Source organism: Sitophilus oryzae, unplaced genomic scaffold (genome assembly GCF_002938485.1).
Source record: "Sitophilus oryzae breed Bouriz unplaced genomic scaffold, Soryzae_2.0 scaffold_863_pilon_pilon, whole genome shotgun sequence".
Lineage (NCBI taxonomy): Eukaryota > Metazoa > Arthropoda > Insecta > Coleoptera > Curculionidae > Sitophilus > Sitophilus oryzae.
The window spans coordinates 1,743,661-1,770,976 of record NW_022147487.1 but is presented as its reverse complement, the minus strand read 5'-3'; the positions used below and the strand labels follow the sequence as shown (position 1 = coordinate 1,770,976).

The 27,316-nt window shown below is 31.5% G+C and overlaps 1 protein-coding gene across 3 annotated transcripts in view; it reads right to left on the bottom strand.

Moving 5' to 3' along the window:
- LOC115890348 (dopamine N-acetyltransferase-like) overlaps positions 1 to 27,316 on the bottom strand; it is a 102,203-nt gene that overhangs the window by 26,144 nt on the left and 48,743 nt on the right. The window lies entirely within an intron of this gene.

Here is a 27,316-nt window from a genome sequence, read left to right as displayed (position 1 = left end):
TCGTTTAAAAAAATATTGTATTATAAATTTCAATCTAGAGTTCCATCTTCTTCTTCTTCTTCGGGTTCCATCTCCTAATGGAGGTTGGAAACCATCATGGCAATTCTAACTTTGTTAACGGCTGCTCTGAATAACTGGTTTGAAGTCATTCCAAACCATTCTCTCAAATTCTTGAGCCATGATGTTCTTCTTCTTCCTTGGCTCCTTCTGCCCTTTACCTTTCCTTCTATTATGTTCTGCAGCAGGGCATATTTAGGTCCTCTCATTATGTGTTCAAAGTACTCAAGTTTTCTCTTTTTAAGGGTGTTAATCACCTCTTCGTCCTTCTGAATTCTGCGTCGCAGTTCTACATTTCTAACCTTGTCAGTCCATGCAATCCTCAGCATACGCCGATAACGCCATCTTTCGAATGCCCCAAGCTTCTCCATTTCCGCCTTTTTAAGTGTCCAAACCTCTGAATCATAGAGTAGTATCTCTTAGCATTCTTAATCGGCTTTAAGTTGATGTCTCCACTGCAGAGACATTTTTTGAGTTTTACAAAGAATGTTCTGACTATTTCTATTCGAACTTTTATTTCTGCTGAGTAATCCAAGTTTTCGGTCAACCAACTGCCTAGATATTTATATTTTTGTACTCTCTCCATAGGTGTATATCATCTATTAGAACATTGGCTTGGACATCTGTGAGAGTGATATCTGTGCCATGCCTGTGTTAAAAACACTAATTTTTAATCAAGGAGCCTTGGAAAAATAGATTTGATTGTCTAATGTTTTTAGTGTCTTGTTCTGACCGGTTAAAAGATGCCCAAATCGTATTTTTAATAATATCTCGTTTTTTTTCAATGGAGGGTGGCTCATTGGCATATTTGGATAAAGCATTTTTTTACGAATAATTTGGTACCACACATCTGGTATTTCGAGTCAAACTGTCGTTATCAACCGCATGTTGCGATTTCAAATAAACCATATGAAAATCTCAAAAGTTGACATATATGTCATTCTATTCAGAGTGTCATTTTCTATCGAATAAAGTAGAAATATACCGATCTATATTTAATTACTGTCCTCTATTTTTAACAAATTAATATAATATTAGTTGAGCACTCTTTTTCATCACTCTAAAGAAGTTCTCCTTTAAAAACATAAGATACTCTATTTTTTTCTTGTCGTATGTAAATGCGTGTTGTAATATTAATTAACACCAATATTTTTTTCCTGGTTTATACAATTGTACTCTTTGTTTTCGAAAATTTTAACTATTAGACTCATTAAAAATGGCGCGCCTCATATTTACAAGTGCAAAATATGTACGTTACACAGTCACAAACATACTATTTTTTTGTGTTGTTGTATGGGTTCGTTAAGTATCCTGGTTGAATACTGTTATATACGAATTTATTATAGGTATTTTTTAAGATAGACATGCTTTTTTACAATCACGTTCAAAATATATTTTTAAAAAGGAGACATTTTCAATGTTTTCAAGTTTTTTGTTGTTTTTAATTGGGGTTTTTATTGTATACTGTTATTTGCAAGTTAATTAATATGTTTCTAAAGTTTATTAACAGGTTGTTCATAATAAGGTCATAATTATTCATACGAAAACCGTTGACGTTCTGTTTTAAAAAACTAAAGTGTTCTCGAATAGTTGCATTTAAATATTTTAAATACATTTTTTCTTTGTTCTTTGTGTTTTTTGCTTCCGACAACGGAAAGAGATACAGCGCTTTCAGATGGAGCGGACCGTCCGCGACTTCGAGCAAATATCATGAGTTTATTTATGAACAATTTCACATGGACGCGTATGCTCCGTCCGACGGCTATATTAAAAAATCGGTAAAAAAACTTTTAAGTTAAACGGTTTTATCTTATGTGCACTGAAAATTAGAAAATAATAATAACAATTAGGTATTTTGAACTTCTAGTTCAGAAATATTTTAGTACTAGGCAGAATAGCTTTTAGGCATATTAGACTAAAATAAAAACGTGGGGCCCATTAACTATTGCTGTAATACTTTCTTCTATACTAAGTGTGGATTGCATCGACTTACTATAATCGTAACTGGAGATTTTGACAATCAATAACCAGCCGTGGCGGTTTCACCAGCGAACGCCGAGCTCATGATCTACCAAAGTATAAAGATATGCTTTGCCATAGGTAGGATTTCAGAGGGGCTCCACGTTTTTATTTTTAGTCTAATATGCCTAAAAAGCTATTCTGCCTAGTTCTAAAATATTTGAACCAGAAGTTCAAAATACCTAATTGTTATTATTATTTTCTAGTTTTCAGTGCACATAAGATAAAACCGTTTAACTTAAAAGTTTTTTTACCGATTTTTTTATTTTCTAGTTTTTAGTATTTAACGGAAATGCTTACCGAATATTCCTCATTCTATTTAATTCATTTAGTGCATCATTATTACATGGTTTTACCTGATAATTTATTTTTGTTTGTTTTTTTATTTATTGTTTCCATGTTGTTCCCACGAGTAATGGACATTTTAACGGTCGATCCCCCAGAGGTCCAGTAGAGGGGCAAGGCTATATACAACAAGAAGCGCCTAATCTTGAGGGGGGAAAACGCTTGCGACATTACATTTTTAGCCACCCTAATGTCATACAGTCCTCAGCACGTTTTAACCTATTACCTTAACTTGGGTGATAAAGCTACCGCTAACTACGTAGGTACATCTAATCACCTATTTTTTTATCTGTCCTTCTAACGTCACACAATCTTGACACAACTGTTCTGGACACGACTACTCATGCTCTCACCTAATACGCCATTTTGTAACGACGTCCATCTTGGATTTTAAATTTTGTCATAACCACAGTATTCTACAAGGTCATAATTATTCATACAAAAAACCGTTGACGTTCTGTTAAAGTCAACCGCGCGCGTTTTTTGTAGACGTATCTGTTTTAAAAAAATATGAAATCCGCCATTCTCGAATAGTTGCATTTAAATATTTTACAATAATTTTTTCTTTGTTCTATATTGTTTTGTCTTCGACAACTAAAAAGTGTGTACAGCGCTTTCAGATGGAGCGGACCGTCCACGACTTCGAGCAAATATCATGAGTTTATTTGATGAACAATTTCACATGGGCGCGTATGCTCCGTCTGACGGCTATCTTAAAAAAACACGACGCGGACGCTCCGCTCCATCTGAAAGCGCTGATTATACTTCCCGAAACGTTAAGCATTTTTTTGTCCGTTAGGCAAATTTGTTTATTACTAAACCACTGCTGACAGTTAGTCTCCGTTGGATTAACGCCGCAGTGTTTACAAAAAATAACTATTTTATTTTGTAGATTTTCCTTCACAGTGGCAAAATGCCCATATGAATTTTTTGGAGAGATGAATCCGCCACAGACGCACAGACAGAGGTATAGACATTTTTAGCCAACCATACCAACAGGTATGGTAGGTTATTAAGATCGGCAAAAAAAAAGGTTTTTTTTAATTTCACTCACAAAATATTTTCATGGTGTCTGTCTGTCCGTCTGTACACGATAACTCAAATGCCGGTTTAACGATTTTAACCAAATATGGCACAAAATTCTGTGGCATCCGAGAATCTGGCAATTAGTTTTTGGTGGTGGTGGGGGGTTGGTAAGGGGGTATGGGAGGGGGTTAAATATTTTAAAAAATTGTAACTCCAAAATTACACTAGCTAGCGAAACGCCGGTTTTTAATTTAAGATTAGGAATAATATTTGCAACAAAATTTGTAATAACATCAAAATCAGTCAAAGTTGCAGTTTTTGAGATATTCCGTGTTTCCGTAGTCCGTTTTTGAGAAACTCCATGTGCAGAACTCCAAACTCCCATCGGACGCGACCCCAGATGGCGGATAGGGGAAATAACCGCGGACCAAAATTGGGAAAAATTCCTTCACTTTGAAACTAAAGGAATTGCCCCAATAACAGAACAGGAAACAATGGCATCCATAAAACAGCTTAAAAACAACAAATCAGCTGGTTGTGACGCGATCCCGGCGGAAATCTATAAGTGTACAAGTAAAGAACTTATTGGTCATCTTAAGGCTCTCTTCGATGTCATATGGGAAAGCGGAGAGGTACCTCAGGACTTTTGCAACGCGAATATAGTGAATATATTTAAGAACAAAGGAAGTGCATCAGACTGCGGAAATTACCGGAGAATTTCACTATTGGCTATCATGTGTTTGATAAGATTTTTCTTTAAATTTCGTTAACAAGAATGATAGGGGTAGTTTATTTCAACCCCTTCCCCTCATTTTAAAAAAGTGAAAAAATTACCAGAAAGTGTGTTTTCATAACAGTAATGCTTCCGTAAAATTTCATTAGTCTATCTCTTTTCGTTTTCAAGATAAAAAATAAAAACATTATTTTTCCACCATCTTTGTACCGCGATATCTCCCTAATGGTTGACTTTTGACCCAACGTTTATAAAGCAAACTACCCTTTATTTTGAACAAGGAATCACCCCCTGAAGTTTTTCGCATTTGTTTTGAAACACCCTGTATATAAAGGAACTGCCTACCAACTTTTTATTAACATATTTTAGTATGGGCGGCTATACATGCCCGCCGCCGCCAATTTTTTAAAATAGTTTATGTTTATGTAAATAATAAACACAGGCAAATTTGTGCAGGTCAAAATCAATGTCATTTTTTCTTACGTTTTTCGTACTGAATTTGAAACGCTATTATATTTATTACATAAGTACGGTCGAATTTTAATTGGAAGTCTGCGAAAACACGACAAAAATTCAATTTTGTTGTACTAGGATACCATGCAGTTACATAATGTAGCTATTTTTTATTTAGACATTCTTTTTCCGTATTCATTTATAGAATTCATTTGTCCAAATTTAGACACGGCCAGTACAGTGCATATACAATGCGATCAAAGAGATTTATGGTGAATCTGAAGCCAATCGTAGATGTAGCTTAGTATAAGGATGATTAGGCATAATGGATGTAGGATGAGAAAGGTAAATAGTCTTTAGTCTAGCGATTTCGGCTGTGCGTCGTTCACTAAAACAGTCAGTATTGAATTGTATATCGTATGATCAAAAAAAATGGCGTCAAAAGCGTCTGGGGAATGGCAATCGATGATAATTTTGACTAAAAATCGACCTAAATGTTGTCAAAAACTAACACTAATTATAGAAAGATTAAAAAAGGATAGAATGTACCAACCAGACACACCAATCTATAGGGTGGTCCGAACTGTTTTCTGGAAACATATTCTGCAGATAAAAATAAGTAAAAAAGTTTGTGTAAATGCATGTCCTAAAATGCTTAGTTTTGGAGATACAGGGTGTAGAAAAATTGGTGTTTGGAAGATTTTTGACATGAGAAATTTGATTTTGATGTCAATATGACTCCTTCTTGTAGAGGGCGCCACCTACATATTTTTTAACTGATTTTAAGTGTAATAACGTTTTGTCCGCACCTGTATAAAACTACTGAGTAAGAAAATATACATGTACGACGTTTTTTACGTAAAAAAAGTATCTTGGTAAAAATCGCTGCGAGTAATGGTTCTCGGGATATTTGGAATCGAAATTATCAATGCCTGTCATCGTTGACATAAATTAAAAAATTAAACATGTTGACGAAATAGTTCTTAGACTAAAATCATAAATTTGAAATGTTTTTGTGCCAAAAGTTCAACAGAAACTCTTTTATCATCACTTTTTCGAAGAAAAATTTATGATTAATTTAAAAAAATAAAAGTTCCCAAATTTATCATTTCAGTCAAATAACTATGTATAGTCTGTCCAACGAGAAGATCCTTGACAGTGATAGATGTGTCTGTCATTTTAATTTCAAAGTAGTTTATTTTATTTTACAAAGAAATAAGTTGGTACAACTGGAACACATAGCAGGAAATATTTAAAATTTTATTGACAAGATGACAAGTGATTACTTCAAAATATTGTGAAAAAAACTGTATAAAACTGAAAAAATGTAATCGAGTTATTTTATTTAATAAAAACGGTATGTGTTAATACAAAACAAACAAGAACAAGACACTACATACCAAAAAAATATAAAAAAGAACTATTATTTACTTTCAAGCTTTATGAAACTACCCGCATTTATGATTATATTTATTAATATAACTTATGTACAAATACAAATTTGTAATATTCCACAGGAATAAATAAAACAACATAGGTAAATAAAACAAACTATTTTATTAATAATAACACTTACCAAATTTTATTCCTTAAAGGTTGATTAATTAACTTTAATCTTAATTATTTTAAACCAGTACCTTTTGACATTATTTTTCTGCAGTACTAAAATCCATTATTTACCTATCGTGTGATGTCGATATTTTACAGCTACTCCAGTTTTTAGTACGTGTTTTGTTTGATCCTTCTACCATATACGAGATGCACTTATCTACGACGAAATGGTATACAAACTTTATCGATGGCAACTTCATTGGTGTATAAGACTTTCTGCCTGGGCAGCGAATATTAACCATAATCTGTGCTCTGGGTCTACAGTTAATTTTCACTCCATTTTTCCTCCACTTGACTTCAAAAGATACAAAACATACGTAATAACACGAATCAAATTGCATCATCTTCCAAAACGCAGGGTATTTAACAAAAGTTGACACAAAATTATAACCTATAATTTGGCAAGAATTTGACAAGCGTCAAAAATGACAAAAATCTAAAGGCGAGTTCATACGCATCGGCGTCCGTTTGGCGTTCATCGTTCCGTCAAACCAATAAAATTGAAATACGATCTGTCATTTTTTAAATAAACCAATAAAACTGGTTAAAAACAACAAGACACGACGCATGACGGATTTATATTTAAACCCATCCATAGATAACTTAAAAATTATTAGAAACTTTTTTTAGTAAAATAAATAGATTGGTATGGGACGTCATCTGCTTTTCTTCTGTCATCGTCTGTCGAAATCTTACCTGAGAAAAAAAACAGAGTATATCTACTTAACATGTTTATTTTTTGTCAATAATGATATATATTGACGTCGCCAAAATTATTATCGATTGTTATTCCCCAGCCGTGTTTGACGCGTCTTTTTTTCGATCGTATGGTATAATATAGAAACAAGATGTAGAAAATAAATCTAAAATATTGATATCTTTTCAAATAGTACCATAGCTATTAAAAATATACAATAACTTACATGGTTTAAAAAATGATTATTTTATAACATATGCCCTTGGAATTAACATGTTTGGATTTTCTACGATAATTATTACATTTTATTGATGTAATACCGATACGAAACTTCGAATGAAGATCAAGATCAAGCATGCGGTGTAATTTGTTATTTCTCACGACCTTACTCTGTGGTTCAATATCAAGGTGATGTTTTTGTTGTTTGTTGTCGGTTCATTTAAAAAAAATCATGTAATCAATACTTCTACGGTCATAATTGTTAATTGTTGTTATTACTAAATGGTAGGAGAAAGTGAATTTTATGGTCATTTATATACTTTATTTTTTGTAATTATGGATTAGTAACATAACATATAATTAGTGTTAATTTTAATAAGGTTAAATTTAAATAAATATTAGTTTATTGGCATTAAACAATAACAATAATTATGAAAGTAATAAGTAATCAAAAGGCACAATATTACAGTAGTTTAATTACAGTATTTATACACGTAAATAAAATTGATACATAATTATTGTGTGTCTAACTTTTGAAAGTTTCCATGCAATGTATAAATCAGAAATATACTCTGTTTTTTTTTCTCAGGTAAGATTTCGACAGACGATGACAGAAGAAAAGCAGATGACGTCCCATACCAATCTATTTATTTTACTAAAAAAAGTTTCTAATAATTTTTAAGTTATCTATGGATGGGTTTAAATATAAATCCGTCATGCGTCGTGTCTTGTTGTTTTTAACCAGTTTTATTGGTTTATTTAAAAAATGACAGATCGTATTTCAATTTTATTGGTTTGACGGAACGATGAACGACAAACGGACGCCGATGCGTATGAACTCGCCTTTAGATTTTTGTCATTTTTGACGCTTGTCAAATTCTTGCCAAATTATAGGTTATAATTTTGTGTCAACTTTTGTTAAATACCCTGCCTTTTGGAAGATGATGCATTTTGATTCGTGTTATTACGTATGTTTTGTATCTTTTGAAGTCAAGTGGAGGAAAAATCGAGTGAAAATTAACTGTAGACCCAGAGCACAGTTTATGGTTAATATTCGCTGCCCAGGCAGAAAGTCTTATACACCAATGAAGTTGCCATCGATAAAGTTTGTATACCATTTCGTCGTAGATAAGTGCATCTCGTATATGGTAGAAGGATCAAACTAAACACATACTAAAAACTGGAGTAGCTGTAAAATATCGACATCACACGATAGGTAAATAATGGATTTTAGTACTGCAGAAAAATAATGTCAAAAGGTACTGGTTTAAAAAAAATAAGATTAAAGTTAATTAATCAACCTTTAAGTTTTGGTTTGGTTTGGTTTGGTATAAAATTTGGTAGGTGTTATTATTAATAAAATAGTTTGTTTTATTTACCTATGTTGTTTTATTTACCTATGTTGTTTTATTTATTCCTGTGGAATATTACAAATTTGTATTTGTACATAAGTTATATTGATAAATATAATCCTAAATGCGGGTAGTTTCATAAAGTTTGAAAGTAAATAATAGTTCTTTTTTATATTTTTTTGGTATGTAGTGTCTTGTTCTTGTTTGTTTTGTATTAACACATACCGTTTTTATTAAATAAAATAACTCGATTGCATTTTTTCAGTTTTATACAGTTTTTTTCACAATATTTTGAAGTAATCACTTGTCATCTTGTCAATCAAATTTTAAATATATCGCTATGCGTTCCAGTTGTACCAACTTATTTCTTTGTAAAATAAAATAAACTTCTTTGAAATTAAAATGACAGACACATCTATCACTGTCAACGATCTTCTCGTTGGACAGACTATAGCATAAATATACTTAGACAAAGAATAAAATTGGCATAATGAACTGCTAAAATACTAAAGCGTTGTCTGATTAGTTATATTCAGACATTTTAAATAGTTTTTTTTTGTTTATATTTATTTCTTTTTGTTTATGAAGATGGGAGGATATACAGGGTGTCCCAGGCTGAGCGTGCATTAGAAGTTTCTAAAGAACTACAATATCTAGATCGGAGATTTTTGGCACATCACTGTTTCACAACGAGATTTATCGACCAAAAATATTTTCAGTTAGTGGGGTGTCCCCATTTTTTATTACTTACTTAAATTCTCTGTAAAATTTTATGAATTTTGATATTAAACACTCTATAATACCCTTGTTTATAATATACAAGGATAATACTTAACATTAACCGTTTCTGAGAAAAAATATATTTTTGAACGAAAAAAATTGCCCCTCGAAAAAATTTGTATAGCCTAAAAATCAAATTTAGTGATTACCACAGTCACTGTGATATAGTCTGTCCAACGAGAAGATCCTTGACAGTGATAGATGTGTCTGTCATTTTAATTTCAAAGAAGTTTATTTTATTTTACAAAGAAATAAGTTGATACAACTGGAACGCATAGCGATATAATTAAAATTTGATTGACAAGATGACAAGTGATTACTTCAAAATATTGTGAAAAAAACTGTATAAAACTGAAAAAATGTAATGGAGTTATTTTATTTAATAAAAACGGTATGTGTTAATACAAAACAAACAAGAACAAGACACTACATACCAAAAAAATATAAAAAAGAACTATTATTTACTTTCAAACTTTATGAAACTACCCGCATTTAGGATTATATTTATCAATATAACTTATGTACAAATACAAATTTGTAATATTCCACAGGAATAAATAAAACAACATAGGTAAATAAAACAACATAGGTAAATAAAACAAACTATTTTATTAATAATAACACCTACCAAATTTTATACCAAACCAAACCAAACCAAAACTTAAAGGTTGATTAATTAACTTTAATCTTATTTTTTTTAAACCAGTACCTTTTGACATTATTTTTCTGCAGTACTAAAATCCATTATTTACCTATCGTGATGTCGATATTTACAGCTACTTTTTTAGTAGTTTGATCCTTCTACCATATACGAGATGCACTTATCTACGACGAAATGGTATACAAACTTTATCGATGGCAACTTCATTGGTGTATAAAACTTTCTGCCTGGGCAGCGAGTATAAACCATAAACTGTGCTCTGGGTCTACAGTTAATTTTCACTCGATTTTTCCTGCACTTGACTTCAAAATACACAAAACACACGTAATAATACGAATCAAAATGCATCGTCTTCCAAAACGCAGGGTATTTAACAAAAGTTGACACAAAATTCTAACCTATAATTTGGCAAGACTTTGACAAGCGTCAAAAATGACAAAAATCTAAAGGCGAGTTCATACGCATCGGCGTCTGTTTGTCGTTCATCGTTCGGCAAACCAATGAAATTGAAATACGATCTGTAATTTTTAAATAGACCAATAAAACTGGTTAAAAACAACAAGACACGACGCATGACGGATTTATATTTAAACCCATCCATAGATAACTTAAAAATTATTAGAAACTTTTTTTAGTAAAATAAATAGATTGGTATGGGACGTCATCTGCTTTTCTTCTGTCATCGTCTGTCGAAATCTTACCTGAGAAAAAAAACAGAGTATATAAAGAGAAGACACGTGGCTATCTATTTCAAAAATTAAATTGTTCGAATGCCATATAATAATGGTCACAGCTGTTGCTGTTAAGTTGAAAATATTTTTAATCGATAGATCTCCTAAAACATTTCCGATCTAGATATTGTAGTTCTCTAGAAACTTCTAATGCACGCTCAGCTTGGGACACCCTGTATACCCCCTGAAACTTAAAGCATTTTTTATTTAGGCAAATTTTTTTACGAATAAAAAGCCACTTACAAGCTGGTTTCCTCTTGGATTCAAACGCAGTGGCATTTTACCACAAATAACTTTTTAATTTTTCAGATTTCTGTTTCATTGGCGAAATTACCCTGGCTTATTTCAAGAAAGAACTCTACGAAGATTTAGATGGACTGAATAAAAGATCCAGAAGGTTGTCATTAATACAAAATTCACTACATATGAATGTTGAGATCATTTCTATCAAAAAATGTGTAAAAATGAAGACACACAGTGATTTGGTATGGTTTAAAAAGATTGTGGACAAAAATCGCAGAAAATTCATATTAAGCTGAGTGCAGGTATGTAAAACAATGCAACAAAATAATTATCAGTATCACTATAAAGAGTTGGCTATAAGAATAATTTCAAATCTGAAATTGTTTAAATATTGTATCAACAAATCATATAAATAATGTTCCTAGTTACAAATTAGTTTATATTTTTAGTTGTTTTGGAATTGTGCCAACTTTGAAGCATGTCTAAAGCAAAATAGTGTTTAATAATACTTGAAGGACAATAATATGTATTAGATATAAACATCATAAAACTTTTTACACTGTATACTGAATATCAATCTGTATTATGAAAAATGGAAGAAGACTATCTTAAACAAAGATCTTAAAGTAGATGTCATTATAATAATTGTTTGAAACTCTACATACACAGTGTCTTCAAAAGTATAGAATAGAAATTTTTGTGGAAATTTTTAATGTTTCATCTGGTATTTACTATTTTTACTAACTTTTGATTTTAATTTTTCGTGACACTATATTAATAGCTTATCTATTAATCTTCCCATAATATATTAGGCATTGTTTAATTCCATAATGTTAATATTGTCATGTAATCTAACTACCTTAGATAAAAGCGTCTTAATTGTTATTATAATATACGCATTTTCATCTCATTACACAGGTCAATAAACTAGAAAACAGTAACTTTTACTTATATCCTATACCGGGCCATGTACCGGCTCAGGAGATATAGGAAATGTGGTGTAAATTTTAAAAATGTGGATTATTAGCTCTTCTATAGATTTTAGAAGAAATTTTTAATGAAACTTTTTAAACTACTAGATTATATCAACTTGGAAAACTTGGAAACTCCTCTGCTAAGCCGTTTTTAAGTTACTTGCAAAATTAGGTCCTTAAAAAGTAATTTGTACATCGGTAAAGCACTCCGGCCACTAGTAATTTATTTTTTTCCATAGCAACTGTTAAAATTGTCTTATATCTATCAAAAATAGTGGATAAAATAGTACTTTAACCAAGGGTAGATTAAAAGATACTTTAACAGCGAGGATAGGTTAAAAACTTTATTTCTTCATGCACGTTTTTTAATTGGTTCCATTTTTTTAAATTTTTGTATTCCTTTTCATAAGTTATTCGGGATTTAAACGGAAGTAGTTTGGAATATCTGTTGGTAATTTACTTATTTCGTTTTGAGCCATTTCTGGCTTCAATTCAATCAGCATTCGACACGAAAGAGAATTAAAAAATATTGACTCAAAACTGACAACTAAAGGGACATGTTTATTTATTTGTCAAATTACATAGAAACAAACGCCAACCCAGCACAATATTTTTTCTGCTCCTAATAAATTCCTTGAAATAATAATTTCTGAACATTTTTTAAAACGTAACTCGCTATGGAAAGAAATATTTTTTTTATACACGACGATAAAATTGCATTATCGTCTCCCGAAATGAATTAATCTTTTCGGTCAACGATAAAATACCATTTTATCGTCTTGTATAAAAAATAACTAAAAGTTTAAGTTATGTTGACATTTGTCTGGTTTTGTATTGTTATACCTGTTCAGTTTTAATTTAAAATTTATAATAGGTGCAGTTTTTCTTAAATTACTTAAAATCGGCTTGTCCAAAATTGTTCAAAATTTGCATGCATTGTCCTATGTTTTCCAATATACGATGCACCACCCGGTATAACCTGAGCTAGTGTGGCAGTATAAAGCACATATTTATTAAAATATACAAAGTATTTAGAAAAAATAGTCCAAATTCTACGCAAATATCATGTTTTTATTCTCTGCACATTGCAATCTGAGCTGATCACTCTAATCTTGGACACACTGTACAGGGTGGGTCAAATTCGACGCTTTTAAATGGATACGCCCTTTTCTATAGGAGATAGACGAAAACTAATATCGGTGTCTGGAACTCAATTTTCTTCAAAAACACGATGGTGAAAACCGCACATCAATATCTGTTACCGTTCCGGAGTTACGGGGTGTTTTTAAAAAAATGTGTATTTTTAACAAATCGCTGCAACTTTATTGCTATGGAAAATTTTGTATTTCTATGAAAACATTTCCAAAGCACCTTTTTACCTAGAATTTAATGGTTTAAGTATAATTTTTTTAAAATTAATAATTTAAGAATTATCAACTGGAAAATTAATTTTTTATTTGGGATACCCTCTATATTTTTAATTAACTGAAAAGAATTTATTATTACCTTTCCAAAAATATAGCACACTTGATATTTTGTTATAATCCCCTTCGAAATACAGAATTTTTAAAAGTTCGCCACTTTTAACTAGTAGGCTTTGGACCCCTTATTGATCATATGCCCTTAATGGAACTCGAAAACATATTTTTCAGCAAGACGACGCACCGCCTCTGAATGCGGAAGTTATCAGCAAATTTTTGCAGCCAATTTCAAGAATAATTGAATAACTAACCAAGATCCCAGCCATTGGCCGTCGAGGCCGCCTGACTTAGTGCCCATGGATCTAATCCTATGGATATATTTGCGGAAGAATAAAGGTTCCTTATTCCCTATAATCTAGACAAGAATTAGAAATACTTAACAGTTTTGAGAGGGTATCTTTCACCCCCACTGAGTTAATGAATTCCGCGAGAAATGTTCAAAAACTGCCCCGTCTGTCCATAACAGAAGACGGTTGATATGTCGAACACCTGTAGCAAAATCTCATGTCTTGGTTTGCTATTTATTTTTATTGTTATTAGATATAGTTTAAATGTGTTGATGTTGGTTAAATATATTTTAAATTGTTATAAAATTTTGCATCTCTCATAACAAATATTATTTTCGTTTTAATTGATGCTCACAGTTTTTGCATTATAGCCGGTGCCGTTCAAAGCCTACTCATTTAAAGCGGGCAAATTTTTATATACTCTATATCTCGAAGAGGAATCGAGCAAAATATCAAGTGTGTTATATTTTTGGAAGGGTAATTTTAAATTCTTTTCAATAAACTAAAAATATACAGGGTGTCCCATATAAAAAATCAAATTTTCTGTTGATAATTCTTAAATTATTAATTTAAAAAAAATTATACTTAAACCATTAAATTCTACGTAAAAAGGTACTTTGGAAATGTTTTCATAAAAATGCAAAATTTTCCATAGCAAAAAAGTTACAGCGATTTGTTAAAAATGCACATTTTTGAAAAACACCCCGTAACTCCGAAACGGTAACAGATATCGATATGCGGTTTTCACCATCATGGTTTTGACAAAAATTGAGCTCCAGACACCGATATTAGTTTTTGTCTATTTCCTATAGAAAAGGGTGTTTCCATTTAAAAGCGTCGAATTTGACCCACCCTGTACATAATAATCTAATATTTGACACACTGACTGTATATTAAATTAGAATGACTATAGTGGCGTAAAAATAAACCTGAAAGATGTTAAAAATTTTGCACAATGAAACTTTAAATATTTATTTTTAAACTGGCGGTTCTAACAAAATATTTAAACTATTGCAAAATAAACACCTTGTATAGGCATGGTTCAGTCAAAATATTAACAACAAAAAACGGGAAACATTAATGGATTTTAATTAACTTCATTGCATAAATATTTAAAAATAATTTAAAAACTGGAAATGTTAAATACTTGTAGTATATAAATTACTAGTAGGTACTTTAAATGGAATAATTCTGTTATCTGTTTACTAATACGTAAAATTCCAAAAAGAAATAATTTCAGTATTTAAGTTGATAGATACATAATATTATGATTTTATTCTCTATTAATTCAAATTGCAGGAAATTTAATCCTAATATAGTCGCGGGTATATTATAAATGGAAAAAAATTGCTATGAATTTTGTTAATAATGACGTTAAATACTGTTTAATTCATAATTTGATATTGCATGCAAACGAAATATAAATAATAATAATACAAAAAACTTCCTGTTATTATGTTTTAATGTCATAAAAAAAGGTCAGTACTGTAAAGCCCCGACTATACATAACGTTTTGCCTGTCAGGTGAGACGGATTAAAAGCTAGCGTATAATACACTGGAAGATTTACATGTAGTTTTATCAATTATAGCATTATGTTTAAGGAAGCTGAAAAGAATGGAATTTTACTACAAAATTGTACTTATGGTTTAAATTTGATTTGTAAACACGCAAAACTAATTGAGAAAATAGTATCGTCTGGATTAAATATTTCGTAACAATTTTGTAAATTTTTCTTGTTTTGTGAAACTATGCAAAAATATTAGATTTTTAAAAGTTTTATGATATATCCATTATAATCTAAAATATTTAAATAAAAAAACGAATTTTCTCTAAAAACCATAAAAGTGTATATCATTTGCTTTTCGTATTTGGATTTTTTTTTAATTTAAAAAATTAAATTCATAAGTTTAAATTGCATATTTAAGACAGCTTTTCACTATTTTTTGTATTGTTTTATATTAATTATTATATGTTCAAATTATAAATATTTAATGTTTAAATTATAAATAATTATATAATTAAATTATAAATGTAAAAAAAACAACATAATATAAACCAACACATATGTAATTGGATTTTCTATTAAAACTGTAATGGAATGATCGATTAAATTGATGTATAATTATTACTATTTTTTTATTTTATGCAGATGCGTCAATATATTATGAAGAAATTGAAGGTGTGTCACAGTAGTTAATTTTAATTTAATTCATTTTTAACGATATCTGGCGACAACATAAAATATGTCGTCAGTGAAACGTCAAATAAGGTATCTTTGTTATAGCGCTTTTAAACCCTATACAGAAATACAGTCCAAACAGTTTTCAGTCAAAACATATCAAGTAAAACAGTGAGTGTAGACGAAAAAAACGATCCGTTTTACTTGAACTAAGTTAAGACGGAAGACCATCTAGAATCTAGAGAAACGTGTGACAGAATCATTCAGTTTTGCAACAAAACTGTCGTTTTGCCTGCACTGGAAATATAAGTAAACTAGGGCGTACCCGCGACTTCGTTAGCGTCGAACTAATCATTTGTAATGGTGCGATGATAAAACAAAGCAAGAATTTCCATTAACATACAAACTGGATAAAATTTTCTCACATTTATGTCAGCATGAGAAAAAACAATATTGCGATATTATTATATAACTTGTAATATTTGAGGGGTAGTTTCATCTCGTTGGAATTTGACTTTCGAAAAATCCCTTTGCCAAAAATATGCTTTTTACGTCAAGCAATTTGAGCAGAATCGTGGTTAATCAATTACCCAACTTTTTGGAACACCCTGCGTAGTTTTTTAAAAAATTTTAAAATATGAAAAAAACAAAATAAATTATGCGTGTCCCAGCGTTTTCCCGAAAGACTAACCGTTTTTTAAATAACAAATATTGTAATGCAGAAAAAAAATCGTGGGTGTTTGGGAAGGCTTGAAAGGAAACAATTTTTTGCGACGTTTCGCGACTTTATTGTAGAAAAAAAAAACGATGCTCGGTTTGTGTCGTACTCATTGAAACGACACAAACCTAGCATATAACCATAATGAAATATTGTAATATTTGAATGGTGGTTTCACCCCCTTGGAACTGAAATTTCGAAAAATCCCTTCTTATCGAACGTCTACACCTTAGAATCAACCTGTATGCCAAAATTGAGCTTCTTACGTTGAGTGGTTTGAGCAGGATCGTGATTAATCAGTGAGTCACTTAAGGATTTTATATATTAGTATAGATTAATTGAGGGGCGTTTCCACCCCCTTGGAATTTAAGATTCGAGAAACCCCTCCTTATCGAACCTCTACACCCCACAGTCAATCCGTTTGCCAAAAATCAGCTTTAAACGTCAAGCAGTTTAAGCAGAATCGTGATTACTCAATGGTTATATTTTATGAAACACCCTGTATAAATTTTTTAAATATCTTAAAATGTGAAACAAGAAAATAAAATATACGTGTTTAAGAGTTTTTCTGAAAAACTCACCGGTTTTTAAACAGAAAATATTCTAATATTTGAGGGGTGGTTTGGTTTGGAACTCCCTTAGTACCCCCTTAGAATTCGAATTTCGAAAAATCCCTTCTTATCGAACCTCTACACTCTAAAGTCAATCCGGTTTCCAAAAATCAGCTTTTTACGTCAAGAGCTTTAAGCAGGATCGTGATTGATCAATGACCAGATTCTTCGAAACGCCCTGTATACATTTTTAAAAAATCTTAAAATATGTAAAAAAAGAAAATAAAATATACGCGTTTCAGCGTTTTTTGGGAAACTTGACCGTTTTTTAAATAAAAAATATTGTAATATTCCACTCCAGTTTTTACCCCTTTATGGGATGAATTTTAAAAAAATCCTTTCTTATCTCACCTAAACATCATAAACGGAACCCCTGTGCAAAATTTCAGCTTTCTAGGGTTAAGGGTTTGGTCTGGCAGTCTGGGCGTTGATGAGTCAGTGATGAATGAATCAGGACTCTCTTAGAGATTTATATATTTTATAGATGTTCAAAAGATAATTATGGATATATTACAGCAAGAGTAATGATATATAAAACAACCCCAGAGTTCCCAACTGAAAAAAAGAAGTACGACAGGGAGACGCAATATCCCCAAAGCCGTTTACAGCAACATATTACAACAACTATAGTATATATTGTAGGGACGTTGAGGGTGCTAACCCCAAGCAGTTTTGACAATTTATAAATAATAAAAGTAAGTCTCGGTCGTTTCCTGAACAAATGAAGTTTAATGATGTCAAACTCAATGATACAAAATCAATAGCAGATGCATTTGCAGACTTTTTTCGATCGTCCTATATTGTATCAGGTAACGGTCATATTCGTGAAGGTAGGCACTGAAATTAATTCTTCCTTTGGTGATATAACACTGAATCGGGTATCGGAGAGGATATCTTGCAGTGCTTAAAAAAATGAAGCCCACCGGAGTGGTAGGACCCGATAAAGTACCCTCATTTCTGTTGAAAGATTGCGCAATAGTTTTTTCCTCCCCACTAACGAAATTATTTAATCTGTGCCTGAAGACAAATAGGTACGTTTCCTGTTATCTGGAAAACCTCAAAGATCATCCCAGTATTTAAAAAGAACGATAGAAATAATATTGAAAATTATAGACCTGTAACAATAATTTCTAATTTTTCCAAATGTTTAGAAATGGCTCTCTATGGCGCATTGGCGTTCCAGGTGGGAGGTAGAATTTCACCAAATCAGCATGGTTTTATAAGGGGTCGGTCGACGACAACTAATCTTTTAAGTATTACACAATTTTTTTACACATTTAGTTGCATGGTGTTCATATAATAACGTACCATTGAACGTTGAAAAATGTAAAGTCATGTCTTATACCTTGAAATCGGAAACACAAATTTATAATTATTCTATCGGTGATACGATGATAGGTAGAGTATCTGTTTTTAAAGATTTGGGTGTCACATTTGACAAAAAACTATCTTTCGTTCAGCATATATCTGAAGTCGTTCAATCTTCGTTTAAGGCCTTGGGATTTATTTTGCGTAATACTAGAGATTTTAGCAATAGTAACACATTAAAACTACTCTATTATGCTTTTGTAAGATCAAAGCTAGAGTATGCATCAATTGTATGGTCGCCGTTTTATGCGGCACATATTAATGCTCTCGAGCAGGTACAGCGTCGTTTTCTGAAATATCTGAGTTTAAGAACTGATGGGGTTTACCCGCAAATTGGCTGCTGTCACAGCTCTTTATTGCAGAAACATTCTCTAGATTCCTTGGAGGTTCGACGGACAAATTCAGAGCTGAAATTTTTATACAAGTTATTACATAATGAAATTGATAGTCCGGATGTTCTCAGTCAAATCAATTTTCTGGTCCCACGTAGCTCTCGGTATAGCTTTACATTTTATGTGGCCTCCTCGCGCACAAATGTAAGTAAATATTCGCCATTGAAACGTATGCAGGATGCATATAATTTATATCAGTGTAATTTTGATATTTTCAGCTGCAGTTTGGTTTCGGTTGTGAGTTCAGTTTAGTGGTTTTTCTTGGTTTATATTGTTGTTGTTTTTTTTTTCATTGATATGTATTTTTTCTCATTGATGTTATTTTTTGTTTAATTTAATTATTTTGTATTGGATTTTTTTGTGTGTAACCCACTCTGTAATTGGCGTAAGCTGTAGAGTGTTGTAGAATAAATAAAATAAAAAAAAATAAATAAAAACATTAGAAGAAATCTTCCGTCAACTGGAGTGGATCAACAAAGGATTAAAAATAGATGTAGAATATCTTAACCATCTAAGATTCGCTGATGACATAATCCTAATTGCCAATAGTCCTGAAGAACTACAAGCACAAATTAATGAACTAAATACAGCCAGCAATAAAGTGGGCCTCAAAATGAATTTAGCAAAAACTGAAGAAATGTACAACGAACTAGTGGAAGGAAAAGACATTCTAATAAGTAACACAACACTGGAAATAGTAGAAAAACAGCTCGGAATCTCTACTACCAGAAATCAACAGAAGAATTAAGTTAGCTTGGAATACTTATGGAAGAAACTCAATCATAATCAAATGTGGAATGCCATTCTATCTAAAGAAAAAAAACATTCGACCAATACGTACTACCAGTTATGACCTATGCCTGCGAAACCTGGACACTTAAAATGGGCAACATAAGGAAACTGAAGGTCGCACAACACTCAGTGGAACGAAATATGCTGGAAATAATTAAGAGAGACCGTAAAAGGATAGAGTGGATACGACAAAATACCCAGGTAATAGATGTCATCCACGGAGTCAAATCCCTCAAATGGAAATGGGCAGGACACCTGGCAAGAAGAACGGAAACAGATTGACCACAAAAATTACAGGATGGTACCCACGAGGAGTTAAGGAACCTATAAGAAGACCGAACCTGAGATGGGACCATTATATTAGGAAATTAGCAGGGATAACTTGGGCCCGCATAACCAACAATAGACAACAATGAGCCCGACTACAAAGAGAGTATGTGAGCACAGAATATCTAGCTACGCAACAGAAGCCTCGTTACATGTATAAAATTGTAGGTATCAAAAGGAGACAGGCTTTAAAAGCCTGTCTCCAAATCAGATATTTTGATCCGGTAGTTTCGCTACTACATAATAGAGGGCGATAAATTTAAAAGAAAATAGTTTTCTACAAACGAAATTTAAAAGAATTTTGTGCAGTGTTGCCATTGTGTAATTCATATTGTAATACTTTCTGATAAATCCTACCTTCAAATTTGCTACATCATTTAAACATATTAAAATAGATCAGTGCTCTTTTTTCAAACGTTTAGTCAGGTTTAAGTACGTATTTAACTTGCCATATTAGTTGGGGTTCAATAATCAGTTCCTGACGTTTGATTGTAATTGAATCCTGAATTTGATTGTAATTCGGCGACAATATAATAAGTATTGTTCTACTATTATGATACCACTTCCTGACGTTCAATTGTGTTCATACTTTATACCGTATGATCGGGGAGAAAACGGCGTTAGCGATAGCTATGAAATGAAGATCGCTGTCATTTTATATGGGAAATAGTATACTATAATATAGTACCATATTACGATACATGGCGTTCGATTGAGCTTAAACTTGGTATTCTACTTTATCTTTAGTAACATTGTAATATTATAGTTCCATGGAGCATATAAAGTGGTACCTTCTATAGTACTACATTATGATACCACTTCCTGACGTTGGATTGGGCTCGTATTTGATATATACTTGCATATTTTTGATCACATTGCAATATTATGGTACCATGAAGCATATCAAGTGGTACCATACTATAATATAGCACCATATTAGATACGTGGCGGTTGATATAGGGCTTAAACTTGGTATACTACGTATCTCCGGTGACATTGTAATTTTGTGGAACCATGGAGCATATAAAGTGGTACCTTCTATAGTACCATATTATGTTACCACTCCTTGATGTTCGATTAAGCTCATATATTTGATGTATAATTTCGTATTTTTGATGACATATTATAATATTATGATACCATGAACCATATCAAGTGGTACCATAATATAGTACCATATTACGTACATGGCGTTCGATTGGGCTTAAACTTGGTATACGACGTATCTTCGGTGACATTGTAATATTATAGTACCATGGAGCATATAAAGTAGTACCTTCTATAGTACTACATTATGATACCACTTCCTGACGTTCGATTGGGCTCGTATTTGATATATACTTGCGTATGTTTGATAACATTGCAATATTATGGTACCGTGAAGCATATCAAGAGGTACCATAATGTAGTACCATATTACGATACCATTTCCTGGCGATCGATTGGGCTTAAACTTGGCATACTACGGATCTTCGGTAAATTTGCAATATTATGGTACCTTGAAGCATATCGAGTGGAGTCCAATATTATGATATCATCCTCGATTGGGCCCTAATTTGGTATACTTACGTTTCTTTATAAAGATTTGTTGTGTGTTACTGCATTTTAATAAATTAATTCCATTATTATTAAACTTATATTTCATTACTAACTTTCCCGCATTAATAAATATCACTATCAATCGCCCTGTATATTTTTAAAGGTAATTAAAGGTATTTTCTTAGTTAACAATATAAGGTTGTGTATATTAAAAATGTATTTTTTGAGTATATGTTTTGTAATAATATACTTAAAACTATTTTAAAAGCCAAACGAACAATTAACATAAGTGTGTCTGACAAGAAAATAAGAATAGAAAGAAACTATTATACACCAGAAAAAGAATGGGATGCCAATTAAAGGTCTTTTTGAATCTGGCAACTGTGCATATTTAGGCGAGCTTCAAGGCCGTCGATGTACCGTCGATCTAAAACCGAAAGTTCAAAATTTCCAATTATATTCTAATTATGATATTGTCGCGCCATCTAGTATTTTATTTGTGAAATTTTAGCTCTTTCATTACGAGTATTTTTCTGTTGCGTAGCTAGATATTCTGTGATGTGAGGGAGACTACACCATTTTAATCAATTTAAACGACTTCTGGAACACTGTGTCAAAGATTTTTGACGTTTCTTGGGTAATTTTGAATTGTTTAAATCTTTCAAATAAATTTTACAAGATGATTTACTTTATTTAGAACTTATTTGACGTATTTTTTTTTATTTTACACTTCCAAATAAATTGTTTACAAACTCCAAATTTTAAAAACCATTCATTTTTTTAGATATAATAATAAAGATATTTTAATATAGACGCACGTTTTTCTTACAAATCTATTTCTTGAAAAATGTTGAAATTTTCTTAAAATAATATTTTACAACAATTTATTACTTCCACATGTTTCAAATTTCGTTCCTCAAACTGAATAATAAAGCTATAACTAAACTAACATAATTTGAATAATAAAACCATTAGTATTCCTAGCACAAACGCCAAATTCAGAAGACAATTAGAATTGCCAATTGTCTCATTAGCGAACAATATAAACATAAATAAAACAATAATAAATTATTGTTTACTACTGTTCGTACGTCCTAATACGTCTAGAAAGATATTTTTACATGGATCGAAAAAAAAATAACGGCATAGAATAAATATTTCAATTGGAATTTTAGTTTCTGTCACTGTTTAGTAGCAAAGAGGTTTAAAAACCAATAGTTCAGAGTAAAAATGAAGATACGATAGATACAGTATGTCTCCGGATTCCGGATTGTCTTTACAAGAGGAAAAACTTTTTTATTAGTAACTTTTTGAGAAAAATGATTTCTTCATAAAAGTTTTTGTTTATTCTAAAATTATTAATCCGGTTTACTCTTCCAAATTTTCATACCGTTTTAAAGAAAAATGAAAAAAATATGAAAATATAGTTGAATTTTTTCTAAAGCTTCATTTTGAAGCTCAAAATTAGTGGTTACTTGTTGCTCTAAATTCAATGTAAGCATTCAGAACGTTAAAATTAGTGGTAGACATTTTCAATTAGTTAACAAATTTTTAACTTTTTTCACTAATAATTATACTTAGATTAGTCTTAGATTATCTTTCGTTAAGAGAATTTGTGGTTAGAAATCAAAAGTTGATTGTCTTATAAGCTAATTATAGGCTTTATGGACTGTAATGTGGACTATAATACTATTAAGATATTATATTATGCAAATTTCTTATCAGTGTTGAGGTATGGAATCATTTTGTGGGGTGGAAATAGAGACATACAGAAAATATTTGTTGTTCAAAAGCGACTGCTGAGGACAATGAAAAATATGAAGTGTAGAGATAGTTGCCGAGGACTTTTCAAGAGTGAGGGTTTGATGACGGTGCATGGGGTTTATACCAAGGGCTGGCAAAGGTTAGTCTTGGGTCGAGATTTCCGTATGTAAGAAGAATACAATGCGTTTATAATGTACTGAACAAAGAGAGGACAGTAAACACGTTGCCAAACGTATGAAATAAACCGAGAAACTGTGCACATCGCTAAGAGACGTGGAAGGGGATATAGCAGATTTGTCGCAGTTGACCGATCGACCCAATCAATACCTCTGTCAGTACTTAAAGTTCTAGGGAAAGGTGTACGTCACGCGTTCAGCTTCACGATTTAATTACGTCTCGTGATACTTAATTTGTTTGTTTATTAACGAGTCGTTGTAATTTTCCCTATAGCTTGAATTTTTTTAAGTGCAAACACTTGCATTTTTGGTAAAAATAAGTGGAATTGAGTGGGTGTTCGATAGTGGTCGCGCTATTAGAACTCTGAATTCAAAAATCGATATCTCGAAATCTATTAGAAATAATAGATTTTAGTTTTTTCAAGAACTTTGTTAATATTTCTGCTGTATTTTGTTTGTAGACAGTATGTGAAAATATTTATCAATAAAAAAATTACACGATTGCTGAAAATTGCTATGCTCTAAAAGTAAATGGATAGATTGTTTACAATTTTTGAATGGAAAAAACAACATTATCGAATTTTTCTTTTGTAAACATATTGTAAAATATCCGATCTTGAAAATAAAAAAAAGTTTCAATATCTAAAGTGGTTCTTGAGTTATGGCCTGTTATGTGTTAAAAAGTTGAGTTTTTAAATTATCGCGATTACTGACGTTTTCTCGTTATAAAAAAAATGACACCCTAACGATATCCTTATAATTCCATTTCAGATGCTCAGAAACATGTCTAATGATTTTATCTAGTTATCTCTTGAAAAAAAAGTCTTTTAAAAATAAGCGGTTTGCGATCGTGATTTTACTTTAGTTGATAGGGAAAGGCGTATCGGCAACGCCGCAACAGAACACCGTCGCGCGTCGCGTCGGTCGGTAGCATTTCTCTCACTCCGACTTAATAAGATCCCTATGCGATTTACTTTCACACATGTAAATGCCGACCCAAAAGTAACAGTTGCCAGCACGGTATTTATGAAGCTCTGCTTTTCTTTTTTAAAAATCGGAATTCATTTGATTCCCAGATGGCTCATGGGTATAACACCAGAACCCTAAATGTAAATTACCCAGTACACAGATTGACTCTGACTGGGAGGAATCCATATTATATGTGTCTCAGGTTATTTAATAAACTACCAAATAATATAAAAGAAATATCAAATTTTAGAAGATTCAAACAAAACTTTAAGACACTTATCATTGGTATATTAGCCTTAGAGCTGGCGACATATTTAGAGAACATATTTTAAGCAAGTTAGAATAATAAAAAAAAATAAAGTTTAATAACTTGTGAACCCAGAATCCTAAGTCTGGCTGGGGGGTTCGGGGTATTTCGCTACTGCGCAACTCATAACATTTGCAAAAAAATAAATCCAAAAAACATTCTTTAGGCAACTTGAAATTTGTTTATTCTTAAATTTTAGCATCTATTTAACCTAGAAATAAGTGTGCCAGACTTTTTTTTCGGATTTAAAGTGTAACCAGACCATTCCATATATGTTTAATTATTATACCTGGAAAACATACTTTAGGCATTCTAAAATTTTTACAGCGTGTTTATTAGATGATATTAAAAAATATGTGTTAATTGCCAGACAAATTCAATGGGGAAAAAAAAAATTATTGTCTGTGACACCATTTCCTTTGTGATATATTTTCAGATTCTCTGTAAATTCATACACAATGTGAAATAAAGATGATTATTATTATTATTATGGATACAGCCCAAGATACAACTGACTACCGCAGGCTGTAAACTTTTAATTATAAAGCTTTATTCAGAGCCTCGCAATAGAATAAATTAGTGGTTTCAATTACGCTTTATACTTTTTAGTTTACGATCATTCACAATGTTTAAGAAACACAATTAAAATTAATAGAATATCCTAGCAACAGCTTACGTTAGTCAGTTGTATCCATAGAGAAAGCCTAATAATATTTAGCTTATAAAACAATCAACTTTTGATGTCCAACCACAATTTCTCTTGACGGAAGATAATCAAAGGCCAAAATGACATTTCTCGCAAATTTTGATTTGCGTTTGATAAGTTTGTTAAGTTGATTTGAGTTTGATAAGATTTTTCTTTAAATTTCATTAACAGGAATGATAGGGGTAGTTTATTTCAACCCCTTCCACTCATTTTAAAAAAGTGAAAAAATTACCAGAAACTGTGTTTTCATAACAGTAATGCTTCCGTAAAATTTCATTAGTCTATCTCTTTTCGTTTTCAAGATAAAAAATAAAAACATTATTTTTCCGCCATCTTTGTACCGCGATATCTCCCTAATAGTTGACTTTTGACCCAACGTTTACAAAGCAAACTACCCTTTATTTTGAACAAGGAATCACCCCCTGAAGTTTTTCGCATTTGTTTTGAAACACCCTGTATACAGGGTGAGTTTCCTACGATGTTCTCTATGGGTATCTTGGAAACTACTGGGGATAGAGAGTCGGTTAAATGGGAAAAGAATTGGCCATGACTTTATAAAAAGCGGCATTTTTTAAGTTTTTAGCGATATAAGCTATTATGTTTTCTTCGAAAAATTACTGAGTTATAGCCAATTCTTATCATTTTTAAACAATTTCACTTAGTTAGCCATGGAAACAAGTTCAATCGCCGCTACTCTCAGAAATGTGAAGCTGTCACATTCAAACTTTGTAAATTAAAATAAACAGAAATTGTAAATATGAATTTCTCAAATGAAGAAAAGCGTGTAGATACTCGCGCATCAATAGAGTGTTTCCAAAATGACTTTCATTATGACCCTCCCCCCCGCACAATGAAAGAAATGTTAAAAATTATTGATATCATAATAATATAAACTCAGGGATAGGAAGAGGTGGACTAATTGCATGGGCCTCCTCGACCACCTGACCTATCCATTTTAGATTTTTTTTATGCGGTATGGTTAAAAATAAGGTTTACAAAAGAACTTATGAATTAAGAGAAGCACTCGAAGTGGCGGTACGAGAGAAGTTTAATTAAATCAACCGGTCCTTTTGTGAGAATAGGTAATAATTCAGTTTTAAAAAGATGTAACTCCAAACAATGGAATTTTTGAACATTTTCTAAAATAACTTAAAGTGTATGCAGTGACTCGACTGCAGCGATATTATTTTTTTTAAGTTTTAGTTTGTGTAATGTAAATTCTAAAGAACCGTTTAGTAATATATTCTGACTTTTTATAAGTTATAAATCACAAAAGAATAAGAATGCCATGCAATCTAAGTGAAATTAGTCAAGAGAAATAAGAATTGGCTATAACTAAATTTAACTTTTCTAACAAGTCGTGAAAATCGTTCTCTAAAAAACATAACATTCACCGGTCAACCTATCCTCGAAAATGTATGGTCAAGAAAAGTTGAACCAATAATCTTACACGCTTTTCTTCATTTGAAAAATTCATATTTACAATTTTTGTTTATTTTAATTTACAAAGTTTGGATGTGACAGCTTCACATTTCTGAGAGCAAAGACGATTAAACTTGTTTCCATGGCTAACTAAGTGAAATTGTTTAAAAATGATAAGAATTGGCTATAACTCAGTAATTTTTCGAAGAAAACATATTATAGCTTATATCGCTGAAAAGCTTAGAAAATGGCGCTTTTTATGAAGTCATGGCCTACTATGGTTTACATTTAAAAAAACATGTTTGTGCCATATGTCAAAAATGACAGGCTTTAGAAGAAAACGGAGGACACAGTCTTATTAAAGATGTGATTATC